The following is an 18,725-nucleotide window of genomic DNA, read 5'->3' on the forward strand; positions in this document are numbered from 1 at the left end:
TTTTTTCCCCTTTGGTGACTGAAGTGTGGCTGCAGAATCCTACCTGCTCCCATGCAGACCATACTGTATGCAGATAATAAGCCCCTACCAAGGGGATGTTTTCAGGATAATTAATAGACATCAATAAGAAACACCAGTGCATGAAAAATATTTTAACAACATAAACAAACTTTTTGATTTACTCACACATAAGTATTCTTCTCTAAGTTGCATGTGGGATTGTACTTCTCTTTTTTTACAAAAAAAGGTTACAGTTCTACAGAGTCTGGGGAAAAAAAACTATCATAGAACCATGGCAAAAAGTAAGGAGTTCCCTCTTTAAACCCAGTGTTTTCAGTAATGTACTACTTGGTGCTACCACTGCAATGTTTTTAGTGCTGACAAATACAAAAAATAACAGTCACATACTTGTTTTACTTGATCACACAAAGAATACATTATGGCTGATGCCTTGTAAACTGCTCCATGTGAGCTCAGACCAGGGCTAATTTCTACTTTTCATATATAAACCAATCAGCCTGGCTGACCTGGGTGACACAGACATAGATTTATCCCAGAACAAATGGAGTTCTTTACCAAAGAATACTGAGGTTGCTGGGAGTATTTTAATATTTGCATTTCCTTTCTGTTGTGCATTGAAATGGCCTGAACTCACAAAGATGCTCAGAGGTCTCCACTCTCATTAACTTTAATGGGACTCTGAAATCACTAGAGAGGAAGTGTTCAATACTGAGAAGATGCAATATAAAATTGTAACTTTATAGCCATCTGTATTTTCATACTTGGTGTACTGTTTTGTCTGCACAGAAAATCACTGTTCAGCAGAAAAGGTGGCCAAAACATCAAGAATTAAAAGAACTTGGCAGCAATACTTTATACATATCTCTGAAGGCAGCCAGGGATGCAGCAATCGATACAAGAAGTGGAAATGTTCCACTCTGATTTTGGCTCCCTTGCCCATACCAGCCACAAAAAAGGAGATAACAAGGCTGCACAAAGCAAGTCTGGGGCAAGGGAGAAGGGGAGCCACCATGGCCATGGCAAGACAGGAACTCTCCCTTGATCGGGCACTGCTGGGGACAAAGAGCTCCCTTCATGTGGCTTTGTGGGACATGGGCTAGAAAAGGACAACCCAACCCACAGGCCACCAGCAGGTTTATTCTCGCTACAAAAAATAGCTTAAGAAAACACTCTTTTGCAAATCTATTTAAGAAACAGTTTGGCTGCGCGACTTCAAAAACTATTAATAAAAGTAGATGCCCAACTTTCCTTGAACTGCAGTCCCAGGTTGCTGGGAGCCTACATGAACACTAGGCAGCTTCAGACACCTTGAATTCCAGTGAAAGAACAATGTGTACAAAACCCACATTTTCTTGTTTTCTATTCTTTAAATTGAGATATTGTTACTTAAAAGCCCATAACCACACTTCTTAATAAATTACCTCAATCTGCAAAATCTAAGATTTAGATTTAATATTCTTGTTCTGTAAAATCCCAGCAAAGCAGTGATTCAGATAGGATCCATCGGAAGTCAGCTGTGTAAGATCACTGCCACAGCCAGCACCAGATGAACAGCCCACAGAATAGCCTCCAGAATCCCGAGCTGAATCCTGATCCATTTAAGCCACTGGTGCAAAATACTCTTAAACTCCAATAGGAGCAAAAATCAAGCTATATTCCATGTTTGCTTATTTCACATTCAGTAAGAACCTACCCCCAAACTCCTAAAATCCCAAGAGAATCTAATTTTAGTCTACTGTAAGTAACCAAATAGCACTTATGTACATAAAATGTATTAATGACCAACGAGATTACATACTTTTACATCTGCTTTTTGTGTGCCATCCCATGGGATCCAGAGTGCCCTTCAAATTTCCCAGTGATGGCAGGAATACCTGAGGCTGCTGCTCCTTTCCCAGCTGCATCCCTGCCCTTCCTGGGGCAATGGGACAGCAAATGGCACCACCAGCAGTGGTCAAAGAGTGAGAGGAGGAGTAAAGAACAGCAAATACAGGAAACACAGCAAAAGGAGCTTGTCAGCATTCTGGGGTTTTATACAGTCCTCTTCTCACTAATGAGGCAATTTTGTGCAGATTTCAGCTTCAGAATATCCTTCTCTGAATGTCAGTGACAGGTTTCCTTAAGATTTAATTATAAAAAAGACATTTAAAAAATAAATTCAGGTATTTTGTTTCAGAGTCCTGAAGCTCATTTTTCAATGATTTTTTTTAAAGGGAGAGAAGCTGGAGATGTAAATATTCTGAGAAAAGCCCCTCTGACTTGCCAAAATGTGCCAAGTGTCTGACTGAGGCCACCTAAAACACATGAGTCTGCTCACACCCACCATCCCCAAAACAGGGCTGGTAATGGAAAGTCTGACAGACCCTTAACTATAGTGGCACTACTGGGTGCAGCTATAATATTACCCTCATAATTCTACTATATAATAACAACAAAGGAAAAAAAAGGTGAAGGGTCATTGTGCTTTGTCTTTAGAATTAAGATGGCTGTCTTCATCCTTACAGCATACTCTTAATTCTAGAGACACGTCTTAATAACCTCTAAATAGTTCCAACAAAAGAGCCGTGTCAGAGGAATGAGCAGGCCCCAAGGTGTTTCAACTGGAGTGTTTTCATCTGCCTTTATTGCTCTATCCCTCTCCAGAATTAAGGCAATAACCTGTGATAAATTATTCAGGAACTGCTACAGGGATCAAAGCAAAATCATTCTGTTAAAGTGCTGTTTGCAACATTTGGCACTTAGTGTGAAAACTTTTAATGTGTGCAAGCTGAAAATCAACGATTTTAAATAATTTAACAGCATGGAGTTTCTACAAACCAGCTAAAGATAGCATGTTGCTATTTAACTGCTTTTTCTTCAGATCCCTTTTCCATGCATTTGTAGCAAATCTGATGATGTCACAACTATAAACAAACTACTGCTGAGATTCGAACTGCCCAGGCAATAGATTCCTTACCCACATTGTCAAGAGAAATCTTGACATTCTTAGGAGAAAATTAGGCAGTTTTAATACTGGACATTTTTCCTATTAATATAAAAACATGAAGAAGAAAGTTGCAAGACAAAAGAAAAAAAAGAAAAAGAAAAAGAAAAAAGTAAAGCAACATGCATAATTACTTCAGCCATCTTCAATTGCATTTGATATCCCTGAAAAAGAAACCTAACCATATGCTTAGTATGCAGATATAATGGTTACAAATTTATTTTTAAAAGAAAGATCTCTCTTGTTACAACTGTTTATCAGGCGTATTTCAGAAATATTAAAAACCTAAAAAAAACCTAGCCAGTTAGAAAGTCCTAGTAAAACCTACAAATTAAATTAGTTTGGCAGTCCTGGACCATTTTCATAGTGATATTTTAACAGTGTCATCTCCCCGTGGATGGCAATAGTAAGCATTTTATTGAAGAACTGAACTGTTTTTGTTTTCAGTACTTGCAAAATGAAGTACCTGAAAGCCCTTTTGCATGTATTATTTATTTATTATGATAGAAAAAATAGCTTTAATGTAATAAATTGTGTTTAAGATAATTTAGAGCAAAAGTTTTGTTTTTTTTTTTTATGATAAAGCGTTTAGTTCTTTATCAGTAGCTTAAAGCACCAAGTTTTCCTTATACAAATCAGACAGATGGTGCTTACAGTAGAATTTACTAAAGGTCTGTCACAACAAATGCAGCCAAGCTGCATATTTAATCACTACAGAACCTTGTCTACCTGCAGCTGCCAACTGCTAATCCAATTTCCCTGATAAATGTGGCAAGAGACACGATCAGCAATAAAGAGCATCTAACTCCATTTTCCTGCAGGGCGTCTTTTGATGAACATTTAGGACGGAAGCAGGAGTGCACTGTGTGGCCCTGGCTGGTGGCAGCTGCATGCATTGTGAAGACATAGTTCTCAGGTTACTCACTTAATTCTGCCACTATCATTATGTTGCTATTGATCTCAGTAGCTCTTGTCTACACAGCATTACTCTAGATGAAGCTGAATCAGGCAGTTATCATGCATCAAACTTGCTCAAAAGCCTGGAGATTTCCCCTTAATTACTTGTGATTTTATTTGCAAATACCGTTAAAGTGTAATCAAGCAGTCACTTTCCAGGGTCGTTAAGAACTTGCTAGTTTAGGAATATATCACTGGCACTCCATTAAAATTTTTCTACTAAGACAGTTTCAAGCAATCCAGACAGGACAATGGCAAAATTATTCTAATAAATTGAATCCTCACACAAGAGGAATCCAGTTTCCTACAGAAATGGTTATGCCACCAAATGACCTCCTTGTTCTAGTTTTTAGGATTTATAACTTGAACATAGGAGAGGTGAATCCAAGACAGGTGAACTGAGTCTATTTTATACATGAAAAGTGATTACAATTAAATACATAAAGCAATAACAAAGAGGAAACCAGATTTAAGTATTTGTTGAAATAAGCCTTAGTACAATTAAAAAAAAATATCGTCCTAATTCAAGCAATGACTATGAACTGCACATCTTCTGGTACTGTCAGCCACGTACTGCAGCCAATTATTTACCAAATACTTCCAGCACAACTGTTTATTTCCTTGTGAAAAAAGCAGATAAATATTATGAAGCAATATTTCAGTTGCCACCATATTTTAAAATAGCAAATTAAAAATTACTGTTAGGATTTCTTCAAAACGACCCTGTTTAGCTGAAGTGAGCACTCCAGTGTGCAGTTAACTATTGATTCAGTGATGGCAGAAGATCTCTTTAATGCAAGAGTGCTCCAATATATTATCATTCCTGATGATGCGCCTTCTATCCAGTAAGTCTTTTTCTTCCCTAAAATATACTGTTGTTTTGACACAAACACTTAAGGATTTTACTAATAAAACATAATGTTGTGTTAGATATTATGACTGTTGCCACAGCTGAACTGCCTTGTCAAATCAATCCTAATATGGCTCCCACAGGCACATAAAAACCTTATTTAGCTATCAGTTATCCTAATCACTTTGTTCAGTTTAAGGGTGCAATACTTCAAGACCCGTTCCAATTTATACATATATGCCCAGCCATTTAATAAAGTCTTGATTTATATAATAAATTCTTGTTTGGAAAAAAATACTTTAAACCAGCAGTGTTTTATCAAGTGTATTACATGTCTCCTCATACCCCCACATAAATATGTTAATATACACAAAGAGGATACTTGTATAGAAAATGGGAATATGGAACAGATAAGCTATCTCTGAAGAAGAATTTGTCTCTGATTATAAATGAGCCTTAAATGGGGTTCCCTGATCTGCAAAACACTGGAGAAATCCCAATGCCTTTAAAAATTGTTGTACAAAGTTTATCTAGGATAGTATTCACAACCTTAGTACCTCTGCTGTCTAAATTCCTAATTAAACAGATGTATTGAGGTATAGACACCCACATACAGATACACAGGTGTCCAGGGAGACTGGCAGCAGAGGTGCCAAGCTTGCTGCTGAGTGCTTGCCCCACAATCAGCTCTTCCCACACATTGTTTCTTACCCTGTAATAGAAATAAACCTGCCTTTGTTTCTTCTTGTTCAAAACTACTGTTCAGTACCTGAGTGATACCTTAAATCAAACTGTGAGGGGGAGCAGGAAATTCTCAAACTCATCCTCATCTTCACCTACAGGAAAAGAAACCAGAACAAACCAGCAAAAGATTCATCATTGCATGTGTTCAGAAGGGTCAGGCTCTGAGGCTTTCACAGAGAGATCTCACATTGTGGGAACTTCATGGGACCTACAGGAACAAAAACCTGAGCTAGGACATATTTTTACTGAGCTACAGAGGCCACAAATCATTTATTTCAAATGACTTGTATCTAAGACTGGTTCATGTCCACATTACACACCTTTGTCCTTTTGATATTTCCTCTGTTAACCTGCAGCATTTGTTCACTGCCCTACAAGAATATTCACATAAGAAAATCAAGATTCAGCAGTTAGAAAATGGTAAATTTAAAGTGACAATAATAAAATAGATCCTTTCACATGTGTAGTTTATAATATTTAAACAGTAATCTTTTATGTTCATATTTGTTTTTCATGCCTCTACCTATTTGGGATAAAGAATGAAGCTGCCCTGGAAATGAGCCTGGGCTGTGTTGAGATTATGTGTGACACTGCCTCACTTGTTTCAGAATATCTGAGTTTAGAAGACACAAGATGCTGTGAGAAGGGAAAGAGATCAACAGCTGAAAGGCGTCCTGGAAATCTGGATTGATTTTGTTTTGTTTTGATCCTGAACAAGTAACTGTGGACAGCTCTTTAGAAATGGCAATCTGCACAAGGATCAGCCCTCACCTACTCATCTTTAGGCCCTAATGAGGGTAGCAGGCTTCTCCCACATTCATTCCCATTGAGACTGATTCAGAGTAGAAATTTAATTTATGTTCTTCAAAGGGCTCTTGACTACAGGGCTTCTCTCCTCTCTTCATGAGCAAGCTCTGGGTAACTAAGTGACAAGGGGACTTAGGAGGAGTCTTTTGCATGTTTGGTTGTGCAGATTTAGTGTGAGCTTTCAGTTTCCACACTTCACACACCCATCTGTAAAACAGGCCTAATTCCATGCCATTACCTTTCAGGATACTGCCAAATCCAGATCCCTCACCCCAGTGCAACAGCAAAAATGACAGGAAAGGCCTAAAAGAAAGAAATGCCAGAAGAGCAGTCACAGGGACTAACAAATTCAGACAACATCGGAAAAAAAAAAATCATATTAAGTAGTAGCTTTTCTTGAAGCTACAATGACACATCTTCTGAACGGAAAGAGCCAAATATCTTCTGAGAGAAGAAATTGTGATCCTGCAATTAAAACTGCTCTGTAACAGTGTCAATATTTACAGTTGCAGTGGCAATCCAAGCCCTGCCATTTCCTCAGTTCCAAATACCCAGCTTTGTAACCTGAACTGCTCTGCTCTAATACAGGGCTTTCCAGATTTTTCTAAAAGCAAAGGAAATACATCCAATAATTTACTGCTGCTCACTGGTCAGCTCAGTTACAGAGTCTTCAAAGTATAATCTGTGCTTAAGGCCTTTCTTAACCTACTGAAGGATCTGCCCGAATCCATGAGCTGCATCCTCACCTGAGTCAAACCCCAGAGGGAGAGGGCCTTTGTGCTGGATTCCAAAGCTGCTGCTGGCAGCAAAGGGTCTGATGGACTTTGGGCAAGCCCAATCTGAATTTCATCTAGAAATATATGAAATAGAGATATTCCTTAGAACATTAAAGACCATAATCTGTTTTTAATTAAAACAAATACGTTTCATGGCATATATTCTAGTCACAAAAGAGACATATGAAACAAATTACTTTTATCTCACTTGTTTCAGTTACAAGAGATAAAAATACATCACATCTCTACTGAGCCATGTCAAACACTTCACCGAAGCTGAAACAGAGCCATGGAGGTTGATTACTTCGACTTCAGTGAGGTCTTTGGAACTGTGTCCCAGAACATCCTGAACTCACAGCTGCCCCACAAACACCCAGCACACTCACTGCTGTCACTCGGGTTTTCTGAGTGCTTTCACTCTGCCATCCCTGCACATCACTGACCAAAGACTTTGACAACTTTTATAAGAATAAACAATTTTCATTTCAGGTAAATTAAACTCTTTTTGAAACAGGTAACATTGTAAGAATAGGTTTTATAGCTCCTTGCTATTGGAAAATCTCCTAATTAGTTTTAAGGGCTGTTTCTCTGTCAGTCTATAGCATCCAACATGGGATTACCTGGTTTTATTTTGCAAAGCTTCATAGTTGGTTCCCCCCAGTTATAGGGCAGAGTCTTTAATAACATGAGGCTAACAAACACAGGGACTAAGAACGCTTGAGAGACTGAAATTATTTTACCCCTAGTTACTATATAAAATAATAATAAAACTGCAGCTATTTTGCTACAAAAACATAGAGTGGAAAAGTTAATTATCAGAAAGAACTAAATGTGTTAAAGAGCAGTCAGCTTCACAAACATAAAGGAACGACTAACATATTCCATTATGTAAATGAATTCAAAGATATTTCACAATTGATCAGCTAGGAGGGACATAATGATTTATAATTCAAATAACTGAGCTTTGAAACCAAATTGGACTAATACATTTCGAAATATGCAAACCTGGAATAATTGTGAAAGTAATGGAAACCCTGATACCAACCCCAATAATTTGTTGCCTTTGTTGATACCTTCTCATGGTTTTTCTTCTTTTTTTCTAGTTACATATTGCAGCTGCTGAAATTATGGTTTGCTTTTAATTCCACATTATCCTTTAGAGAAAGATTATAATACACATAAAAAAAGAAAAGTACCGACTTCTAGGACTGTGTAAAAGCTGATTGGTGTACAGGAAAGTACTGAAATTAAATAAATTATTACTTTAAACTTTCAGAAGACCCACAGTTTAATCTATTTCAAATACTGAAAATTGATCCACTGGATCTAGCATCTTAACAATACACTATTTATTTCAAAGTAATATATATTTAAAGCCTTTAAAAAAACCCCAAATATAATGTGAAAAGGCCAAAGTTTGCAATGCCAGGAAGTAGTTATAAACTACTTCATATGTTTGAAATAAAAAGTACTTCAGTATTATTATTTAAAAAAACCCTATTGGTAGAGTTTTTAATAGGAAAAAATACATATCTTTAAAAGCCAAAATGACCAGTGAAATTAGGTTGTACATCATTTTCTGGGAAAAAGGAAAAATAGCCTCGACAGGTGTAATTTATCATTTTTCTGATTTAATACCAAAGAAATATATTAAAATAATAAAAAGAATCCTGAAATCCTCAAAATTTGTAGTGATAAATAGCCCTCCCTGTCTTTATTGCATTATGCCTACTAACAGAAATATTGCATGGTGGATTTCGCCAGACAAGGACGATTATTTTCCAATAAAAAGTTGCATATTAAATTCCAGCTCAAAAGTGGGTGTTTAATACTTTTGAAATCTTTTATGGTTTGCCAGGGAACACAATTTTGAACTTAACTAATACAAGCTCAGGGTGAAGTGAAGCAGCAAATTGAAGCTGCCTGGGCACAACCCCACCCCTCCAAGCAGCAGAGCCACCATTCTCAGAGTTCCTCTTGGAATCATTCTAATGGAACCCATTTGGGGTATTTGTTTTTTTAGCTGATCTCTCTTTTTGTTGGTCTTTCAACACTTTATACTGCTGATAAATAAGTTTATTTTTTTAAAAGACGAGGACAGTGCTGCTGGACATCCTGAGCATGCAGAGGGGTCTGAAACCACTCTTGTGACAGTTACCCAGTTTCTGCAAAGAAAAACCCCACAGCTTCATCACAATGCTAATCTTCAAGAGAAATTAGGCTATTAAATATCTACTTTTTCATCCTTTCTAGGTCCTGATATTATGACATCTATTTCACAAGCAGAAACTCATTTATTACAAATATAATGTGAGTAATATGAAAGCTATCCAGATCTGAAAGCTTTTCAGCCTTGGAAAGTATTATTTGCACCAACAGTGTATCTTGTTGACCCTACTTCTGGAGAGCTTCCATGAGAATACATTCCTTTACAAGACTCCAGAAGACAGCAGGAAATGCTGAATGCCTACTGGCTTTAGCAGCAATGTGAGGTGATTCTGTCAGGAAACACAGGAATAACAAGGCAAGCACGTGCAGTCAGGGGCCCTGTGCTACATTTCATGGGGATTCTGAAAGTGTTCAACAGTGTTCTGAATCCTACAGAAGCAATAAGTATCCAGTAGAAAGAGGGAGAGAGCTCATTAATTCCTTCATAACTCTTGTTAATGAAATAAATGTGTCTCATTCTGGTTTTGTTGAATTCCTTAGCAATGTTTCAAGTCCTTTCCAGTCTGATTTTTGTGATGCTATGAGAAAATAAACACATGCATATTTAAAATATCAAGTTAGCCGCTTAATGGTATTTCAAGTCACCATATAGAAGTACACCTTGTATGGTTTTCATTAAAGAAAATTCACTTATGGAATGTGAAAATCCGTACTCATCTTTCAACCCAAGGAAATATATTAAAATTATTCCTACAGTATTAAAGTTCTATGGAGAAATAAAATGACACCAATTCTCATATTCCAGGTGCCTTCCCCTCTGTATGTGTAACAACCCCCTTTAGAAAATTACTGAAAAGTTGTTTTTGTGAACCCTAGTGGTTTATTATCTGTCATATACCTTTAAATATTGTGTCATATCAAACACTGCTACCAGGGGTGTTTTTTTTCCCTATCTTCTTACTTGACTGACTGAACAGTCCAGGAATGAATATTTTTCTGCAACTTATGGTAATAGAATATTAGTTAAAATAAACTATAAAAGGTTCCAACAGAGAACAAGTTAACATCCATAACTGGATAAGAATTTCACAAAAATATCTGAACCCTGACAAAAATCCGCATGATCATGGCTGTTTCATCAGTGACACCTTGAGGACCCCCAAATCAGGCAATGACAAGACATGTTGAAAGCCTTTTGGTGAAAGCTGGCAGCTCCGCTGCCTGCTGCAGGTTCAGGGTGAGAGGTGGGGCAGAGGCAGGGCCCTGCACGGCTGCGGTGCTGCGCGAGGCAGCGCAGACCCCCGCGGACCCGGCATGGAGCCTCCCGTGCTCACCTGCTCCATGCAGCAGGAGGTGAAGAGGTGGTGTTGGCTTTCGGATGAAAGTGGTAAACTGCCGCCAGTGAAGTGTAGAAATGTAATTTTTCAAGTGAGTTACTGAATGTCAAACAGGATGGGGCTAAAGGGCTCACAGGGGCTCACCTGGTGGCACCTCCCTGCTCCAGCAGGGCCATCCCAGAGCTCAGGGCACTCAGGCTGTGCTCACAGCTCTGCCATGGCCCCAGCAGGGACAGCCACAGCCTCTGCACCATCTGCTCAGGGCTCGGGCACTGCACAGCAAAGTTCTGCCTCCTGTGCAGGTGGAACTTCTGCGAATCAGTTTGTGTCTATTGCCTCTTGTCCTATTTTTGGCACAGTGAGCAGAGCCTGGTGCATTCTCTGACACCCTGCATTTGGAGACCAACCTGTTCAAACAAAAAGGTCCTGTGATTTCCTGGCTTGGGAGCCCTGGCACCTATTCCTGACCATGACTTCAAACTCACAGAATCACGGAATCAGCTGAGTTGGAAGGGACCACAAGGATCACTGACTCCAGCTCTCAGCCCTGCACAGAACAACCCCAAAAGTCACATCATGTGACTGAGGGCATTGTCTAAACAGCCCTTGAACTCTGCCAGGGTAGTGCTGTGCCCTGGGAGCTGGGTGTGCCCTAATGTGTCAGTGAAATGAGTCAGCCCAGCTTTGTCTGCTCAGTTCCCTGGCTGTGGAATGTGCACATTGATTCCCACTTTCAGCTGTCACATCCATTGATGACAGACCATGAAGTAAGAGGTATCATCAGCACCAGCAATTTATACTGTGGTGCAGTAGAATTTCAGTTTTGAGAGAAAAGAACCTGAAGAAGAGATACTAAATACTTTAAAATCAGCACTAATTATTGATTTTACATATTCACAGGCTAGGGAATGTATACAACACATAAACTGCTTTTTTTTTTTAAGAAATTGTACACTCAACACAGTTTAAAGCATCTAAATGTTTAGTATTACTTACTCATGAAAAGATACATAACAATGCAATTACCAAAGCAATTCCTCAGTTTAAATTTATGGACAGACATTGATTTACTTTATAAAATCTCTGTGAAGAGCTATATGGGTTCAGATTGCCTTAAAGAAATAGCCTGTTCAAACAAGTCCATAATTCACAGTTTATCCCTACTATGGAGAGTTCTGGAGATGTTTATAGTTGCACTAAATCCTTAACAAGTATATAATATACAAAGCAATAGAAAGGAATTTGAACTACCCAGATCTGACACCAATATCAAAATCATAAAAAGGCTATTTTGCAAAAGAGCAGTATCTTTATCCTTAAGTTACAAAACATTTAAATAAAAACAAGAAGCCACAGTGGCAGCTTGAAGAGAGAATTAAAACAGTACAAGGAAGTCTCTTCATCCAACATTCAGAGTACTTTTGTCTGCGTCTGTTCTTTTGGTTCAGGGTTGTATTTGGATGCTGAAAGATGGAGCAATACTATAAAAGCTGGAAAGTACTCTTGACTGAACAGAGGCAATCACAGCAATTCCCATTTCTGTTTCAGCCTTGCCAGTATCAGGTGAGATGAAACACACATAAAATATAGTTTTTAAAGAAGTTTTTAAAGAAACATTCACAGAAGTTTATAAGTATCTGAGAAAACTTCTAAAGATCTAGAGAGGAATCTCATAATACAAAAAGCAGTTTTCCAGCATGTAAGGAAGAGAAGCAAGGAATGACAGAGCAGAAAAATTTACAGATCTCAAAGAAATCATGGCAAGACAGCTCTTAAATCCATGGGCCAGTGTCCCTCTATCTTTGTCACTCAAGTGATTTAGTGATTTAAAAGATGAACTAAATGTAACAGAGTCAGAGGAAGTAACCATGACGTTTCAGACGAGTCATCCTCTTTCCAGGAGGCTCTGAACCCCTTTTCTGAAAGGTAATGGCAGGTTCACCACCACAGTGCAGAGGAATTCCAGGAACGCAGGAATTTCTGCTCACACATATGTTGCTGAACCTTCCATGCACAGCGGAGCTGGGAATATGCCAAGGAAGCAGTTGCAAGGGTTAAGCTGCTACCAGCCAGAAGAGGTGATGACTGCCATAAAGCACCAAATTTGGCTGAGGTGGTTGTTTTGGGGTTTTGTTTGCCTGTTAAATAATTAAAGGACAGAGTGAAAACCTTTTAAGCTTATCTAAGAATTACATGAATTGGGAACTTAAATTTATGAACAGTCTTGGTCACAAGTTAAGGATATTACAAGTGTAGTTGCATTACAGAAAAGATGGAAAAATAATCCTACATTTTAAACAAAACATTCAAAGTTGCTTAAGGATGTGCTATGCAATTCCCATTACAGTACAATAAAAACGGGCCTCCAAAAGCCTTGAAAAGACACTGCTCCTTATATGGTGCTGAAGTTTCAGTAAAAACACAGATAGCAATTTGTTGCCAAGAAAGCTCTGTACAGTCAGGTTTTAATTATTTCTGACAGCTTTGTCATCGCTTACCCTGAAAGCTCTCGGTGGCTCAGACAGAAATGGGATATATACTTTTCATTAGAGCTGGACAAAGGTGAATAGTTAAAAACTGCACGTTCCATCATGAGTAAAAGTACTGAATTTTTGTCTGCTGTGATTCAAGGAGCCATTCAGTGTGAGTGTTCCAAAAAAATACTCAGAAATCCACACTGAAAAGTTGTAACATGGAAAATCCCTCTATTGACACATATGTGCATTCACCACAGTGACATACCACAGCAATGTTCGGACATGCACCTCTTATTCATGTTTCATTTATTTTATCATGACCAAAAAGACTAAATACTTAGGAAAACATTTTGTAAACACACCTCATGATAAATAATTTCCATGTGATTTTCATAATAATTGAAAAAAAAAACCAAACAAAACAGAATAGGTTCACAAAGGGTAAGGGAAGAAAAGGAAAGGTGATTGCAGCCAAAATAAAGACAAGACACTTCCAGCCAAATGCCCAGGACAGGCTCAAGGAGCAGATGAAACTAAAATTCCTCCAGTCTAAGCATTTTCTTCCCTCTGCAGGGAAGAACCAAGGCAGGTGAGCACCTACTTAAAGAAAAACTGGATCTGTAGAATAAGACAGAAGAGTAGATTAGTGGTTTTCTAAAATACTTGGGGTTAAAACATTCACTACATCCACAGGAGGAACAGGTCAATGGGCTCACAGTCAGGGATCTTGCCTGCTGCTGCTACAAATATGGTAAAAATATTCCCAGTAACAGAGCACCAGGAACTGCCAGGATGGATTGCCCCATGAGGCCATCAAGTTTGGATTATATAGATCAATATGCTCTGATTTCACACCTGGAATTTCCACCTGGCATGTTACCACTAGGAAGAAGACCCTTTTGCCACAAACACAGCTGTGTTTATCCAGGATTCACAGCTACTTCTTACACCCACTCAGTGAAGTGTCCATGTCAGGTGGTAGCATCCATTCTGTTAAATACAATCTTCAATCTAATCAATTAACAACTCATAGCTTTATGAAAACACAGTAAGACACCAGAAAAGACAAAATGAAACTACAGCGTGTAATCTAAATAGCAACATTGATTTTTGCTTTTTATGTACCTCGTTTTCTTTTAAAATCTTCCATGTAACACTAAAACCCATTGACACTAAACTCTTTAACATGAAGAAACTAAATTTTTTAAAATTAATTTACAGTAATTGTGCAAACACAACCCTATCCAATCAAAACACATGTAGGACTGCTCATACAACTTGTTAAATGATGCTATTCCTTCAACTGGCAAACATAACAGAGAATTTCTCCCAATGGTAGCAAGGAGTAGCAATAGAAGCAAATTGATGGTATCCAAAGAAAAGTCCTCTGCCTCCTTTTTCGTCAGCTGTTCAAGGTTCATTGCAGTGTGAAACAACCAAACACAGCCCAGCCATCACACTCCATGGCATGGGCTGCGTCCCAAAACTCCACAGTAACACCATCAGTATTTTTTCCATCCATCACCCTCCATTTACCTGCTTTCAAAGACTGCTCCAGATAAATATCAAGGTTGGATGGGTGTTGTTGTTATCCTAAGGCAAGATACAACATTCAGCTTCTAGTTTGAGGAAATAAAGCGTTTATGCCTTGTGTTCCACAGAAATTTAAGTTGAATCAGAAAATGACATTGTTTTAATTATTACAAGTCCTGACTAGTACTGTCCCGGCAGGTCACAACCAGCCTGGTGACACCAGCAGAGAGCTGTGTCCAGCAGGCCAAAGTCTCCTGGGATTGTTCAAAGGTCCTGTAAGTCAAACTGAGAGGACAGGAAGCAAATGACCAGACACAGCATCTCCCTCACTGCAAAATGAAGAGGTGGGACGCTTGTTTCTCTTTGTCCAAGCACACATGGACCAAGTTGTCTCCTGAGGACTCCCAGATTTTTTGTGTATATTTACAGTTTTTCAGAGGGATAATTTTGTTTTGCTTCAAGGGAAAAATTATTTTAGATTAAACTCTTTTTGTGTCAGGAGAAACTAGCAAATATCATGAAGGCCATACATAATGAAAACCAAAATCCTGGTAATTTTGCTGGCAGCCAAGGAAAGCTGCTGTAGCAGAGGAGAAAATATATGTTCTCCAGAGTAACTGTCTAGGAATATTCCTAAGAGAGAGTACTGCAGCACTTCTCTGCCAAAATAACACACAGTGTTATTCTGCAAATGCCAGAGATGTGAAGACAGGTGATGATAATGCCTCTTGTCCCCTTCAATATGAGGCCTGAGAATCCTCCTCTGTTAATCTGCATTTTTAAGACAGCAAAATTTGCCAGATCTTGAACAAAAATCAGTCCAAGAAAACTTTCCCAAAACAAAGGAAGATTAGTTTACTTTGGTCAGTTCCCCACTTTGAATTGCCATGAAGCTTTACCACACTCAAGGGTTCAGAAAGGAGAAGGGAGGGATGGGGGCTGTTTGCGCCAGTTTGTAATTGAACAAGAGGCTGGGACATCTCAGCTCTACCCCTCCATAAGACATTTTGAGAGGGGACACAGGCATTGTGGAGGAAATACTGAGCTACAATTGTCCACTTAGACACTTGAAGTACCTTCAGAAAATAAGATATAGGTCCTTTAGCAACTGGTTATCCCTTGCTTCAAATAGTTCAAGTTCACAGAAAATATTTCTAGGAAAGAGCAAACCGAACAGCATGTTAAAGACAAAACAAACAACATACACAGTAGAAACCAAGCACAAACTTACATTTTTGGTTATAAATGTTTGCAGAACATGGTTGTCAACTTTAATTCCCAAGACTTCAGACATCCAGGCGTGCATCTGGAAATTAACATTTTAACAGTAACATACTATAGATTCTAACTACGTTCAACATTTTCAGTTATTCTAAAACCTTCCCCAGTTTGACTATGCAGGAGGAAAGCACAGGCATAAGTGCCTGTCCATCCAAACTATGACCTTACAGGCTGCAGCACTCCTAGGAGATGGCTTATCCACTCTCTGATGGTGTCCTGTGATGTGGGGACTGAAGCTTTTACTTGTCCTTACAAGCATTTCTTCCCACAAAGGAGTGCAACTTTTCCCATTAACCTAGCTTTGTTGTTCTTAGAACAATACAGTCTGTATTGAAAACCCTGTTTTATTACAGAAAATTACAAAGGGGTGAAGAAAACATCTTTGACAGTCTGTCCTCAGTGAGATGTGATTCAATGCTGTCCTTCAGCTTACAAGTTCTTGCACTGCTGTTAAGAAAATCTGGTAAATTTGGTACTCTTCAGACATTATTTTGTGTTCTTGAGTGGAGAACAAAGGCTTAGGCAGCCCAATAGCTTGCAGTGGCGTATGTGTCCCGTTATTTCCAGTCCAGGACACCCATTTTGGGGTTGACCTCCCAGCACCCTGCCTGCCAGACCCAGTTGTGGGTAACGTGCAGCCGCAAATGTGCAGGACACAGCAATTACAGTTTTTCTTTACCATGTAATCTTCATGAAGTTTTCCAGTGCTTTTAGTATCTTAACATTTAGTTCAGATAAAAAACATTTAGCAGGATTAAATAAACTTCAGAGACAGAGAGGTGGCAATAGTGCGAAGCTGCTGTCCAAGCCGGTGCCAGCTGCGCTGTGTTGGGTAAAACGCAAGGCCAGCGCTCAGGCGTGTCACCGCAGCCACTGCAGCCCTTGGGGACACCGGGCCGGACACCCGGGCCGCGTGGCATCGTGCCTGCTGGGGCATCGTGCCTGCTGGGGCATCGTGCCTGCTGGGGCATCGTGCCTGCTGGGGGCATCGTGCCTGCTGGGGGCATCGTGCCTGCTGGGGCATCGTGCCTGCTGGGGGGGATGGCCTCAGGGCCAGAGCAGCGAGGTGCGGGGAAGGCCCAGCGCGGCCCGTGAGGGGCTGGTGCCATCCGCTGCCCTCCCGACAGCCGCCCCGGGCCTGCGCCGCCGCGCCAGCTCCCTCTGCCCGGCCTGCAGTCCCGCACGGCCTTCAAAACCGAGTTACCAGTGCTCCACCTCTGGGGCAGTCAATAATGACAACAAAAACAACAGCAACAATTGTATTTTCACATCCCAAAGACTTTAAATTCCAGCTTACTAAAGTCAGGAGTATGTAAACTTGCAGCTCTAACCAGAAATTGTACTAAATCAAGGGTAACTTTATTTGTAAGCGAATTTATCCTTTTATAATTGTATGAATGTAATTTTTGGTGGCTACATCACTAGTGAAAGAACAATAAAAAAAATAGTACTGCATAATACAATCTTTAAATGTTGCAAAATACTATGTTCACACTGTAAATGTAAATGCTTACAGTAATTAGGCATACCAAAAATAATATATTGTTATATAAAAATAATACCTTCCAATTAAAAAAAAAAAAAAAATCCAGTCCCTAAACAACACACTGCTGAAATGCTATAGCAGCTGCAATTTTAGCAATGTTTAGGAATTTTTGGTTTTGGTATCATGACAAGAAAAAAAAGTGGTAGCAAGGAATGCAGAAGCATCAGCGGCTACCCATGTGTGTTCTGAGCCTCCCTTCCTGCCGTGGGAGCCAGCCCGGCTCATTGTGCTCTGCTGTCAAACTAGGCTCTCCCCACTTCAGAGTTTAACAAATAAAATACTAAAACAGCAGTCAGTGTTGACAAAGAGCAGTGCTTTAATCCACAATTATCCTTGTAACTCTTACTACTCCTTTTATCATCCATTAGCTTTGATTCCCATTATCCCATCAAGAACTGTGTCAACGCTTTTGTCCCTGGGGATTTCCCACACTACTAGGATCTGACAGACAAGCCTGAGTGCTAAGAAGGATCATTACCTCTTAAATCCACTTATCTGATCCACTGAATAGTAAATTGAAAAGCTCATTAACAGCAACAATCTGATTTGTTTTCACGTGTGACAGGGTCATTCCAAGTCAGCACGAATATAGCACTCACAATAAAAATACCCCATCTATAGCGTGGCAAATCATAAGCTAAAATAAATATGATATTTTAAACACCTTCTTCAAAATAATTTTCAAAACCCATTCATGCTATTAGCATACAAAAATAGAAAAGTAATCCCCTCCCACCACAGCAATGCAATGCCCCCGGACTTCTAAGCACTATGAAAAATTAATGATAAAGCATTTTGGACGTATAATAATAAAACACACTTCAGCAACAAAGGCTGTGCTACATATTCAAAAAGCAGAGAGAAACCCTGCTGAACGGGGTCGCAAAAATCTGTGGAGGTGATCTCATGTTCTGCTTAGGTCCTACAGGGAGCCCTGGGGGTACGGGCAGCAGAGGCTGTGGCACTCAGAGCCACACACCCCAGGGATCCTCCCTTCACCCCTCCCTGTCCTGCTTCCAGCAAGGAACCCAGGGCTGACACTCCTGCTGCCCTCAGACACTGCCAGCAAGGAGCAGGGAATTAAGTTCCAGTAGGAAAACCTTGGTTCAAGGCTTCTGGAAAACACAATGTGTCCCAGATCCTTATATCTGCAAGATTTACAACCTTAAAAGAGAGTTCTGTGTCAGTCCAGTACTGTGCGGCTAAAACATATACGGCCAACAATGTCAGCGGACAGGAGAACA

General features: G+C 39.5%; 1 protein-coding gene across 10 annotated transcripts in view; it reads right to left on the minus strand.

The window, feature by feature from the left end:
• Window positions 1-18,725, minus strand: part of LOC115497090 (ran-binding protein 17) — an 82,218-nt gene that overhangs the window by 13,408 nt on the left and 50,085 nt on the right. For 8 of the 10 annotated variants that reach the window (XR_012058135.1, XR_012058131.1, XR_012058128.1 and 5 more), the window contains one exon: window positions 15,886-15,960. The exons of the other annotated variants lie outside the window; for them this stretch is intronic. The gene's annotated coding sequence lies outside the window, so the exon portion shown is untranslated. The remainder of the gene's footprint in view (window positions 1-15,885; window positions 15,961-18,725) is intronic. 10 annotated transcript variants of the gene reach the window in all.

The sequence above is a fragment of the Taeniopygia guttata genome, chromosome 13 (genome assembly GCF_048771995.1).
Source record: "Taeniopygia guttata chromosome 13, bTaeGut7.mat, whole genome shotgun sequence".
NCBI classification, from domain to species: Eukaryota; Metazoa; Chordata; class Aves; order Passeriformes; family Estrildidae; genus Taeniopygia; species Taeniopygia guttata.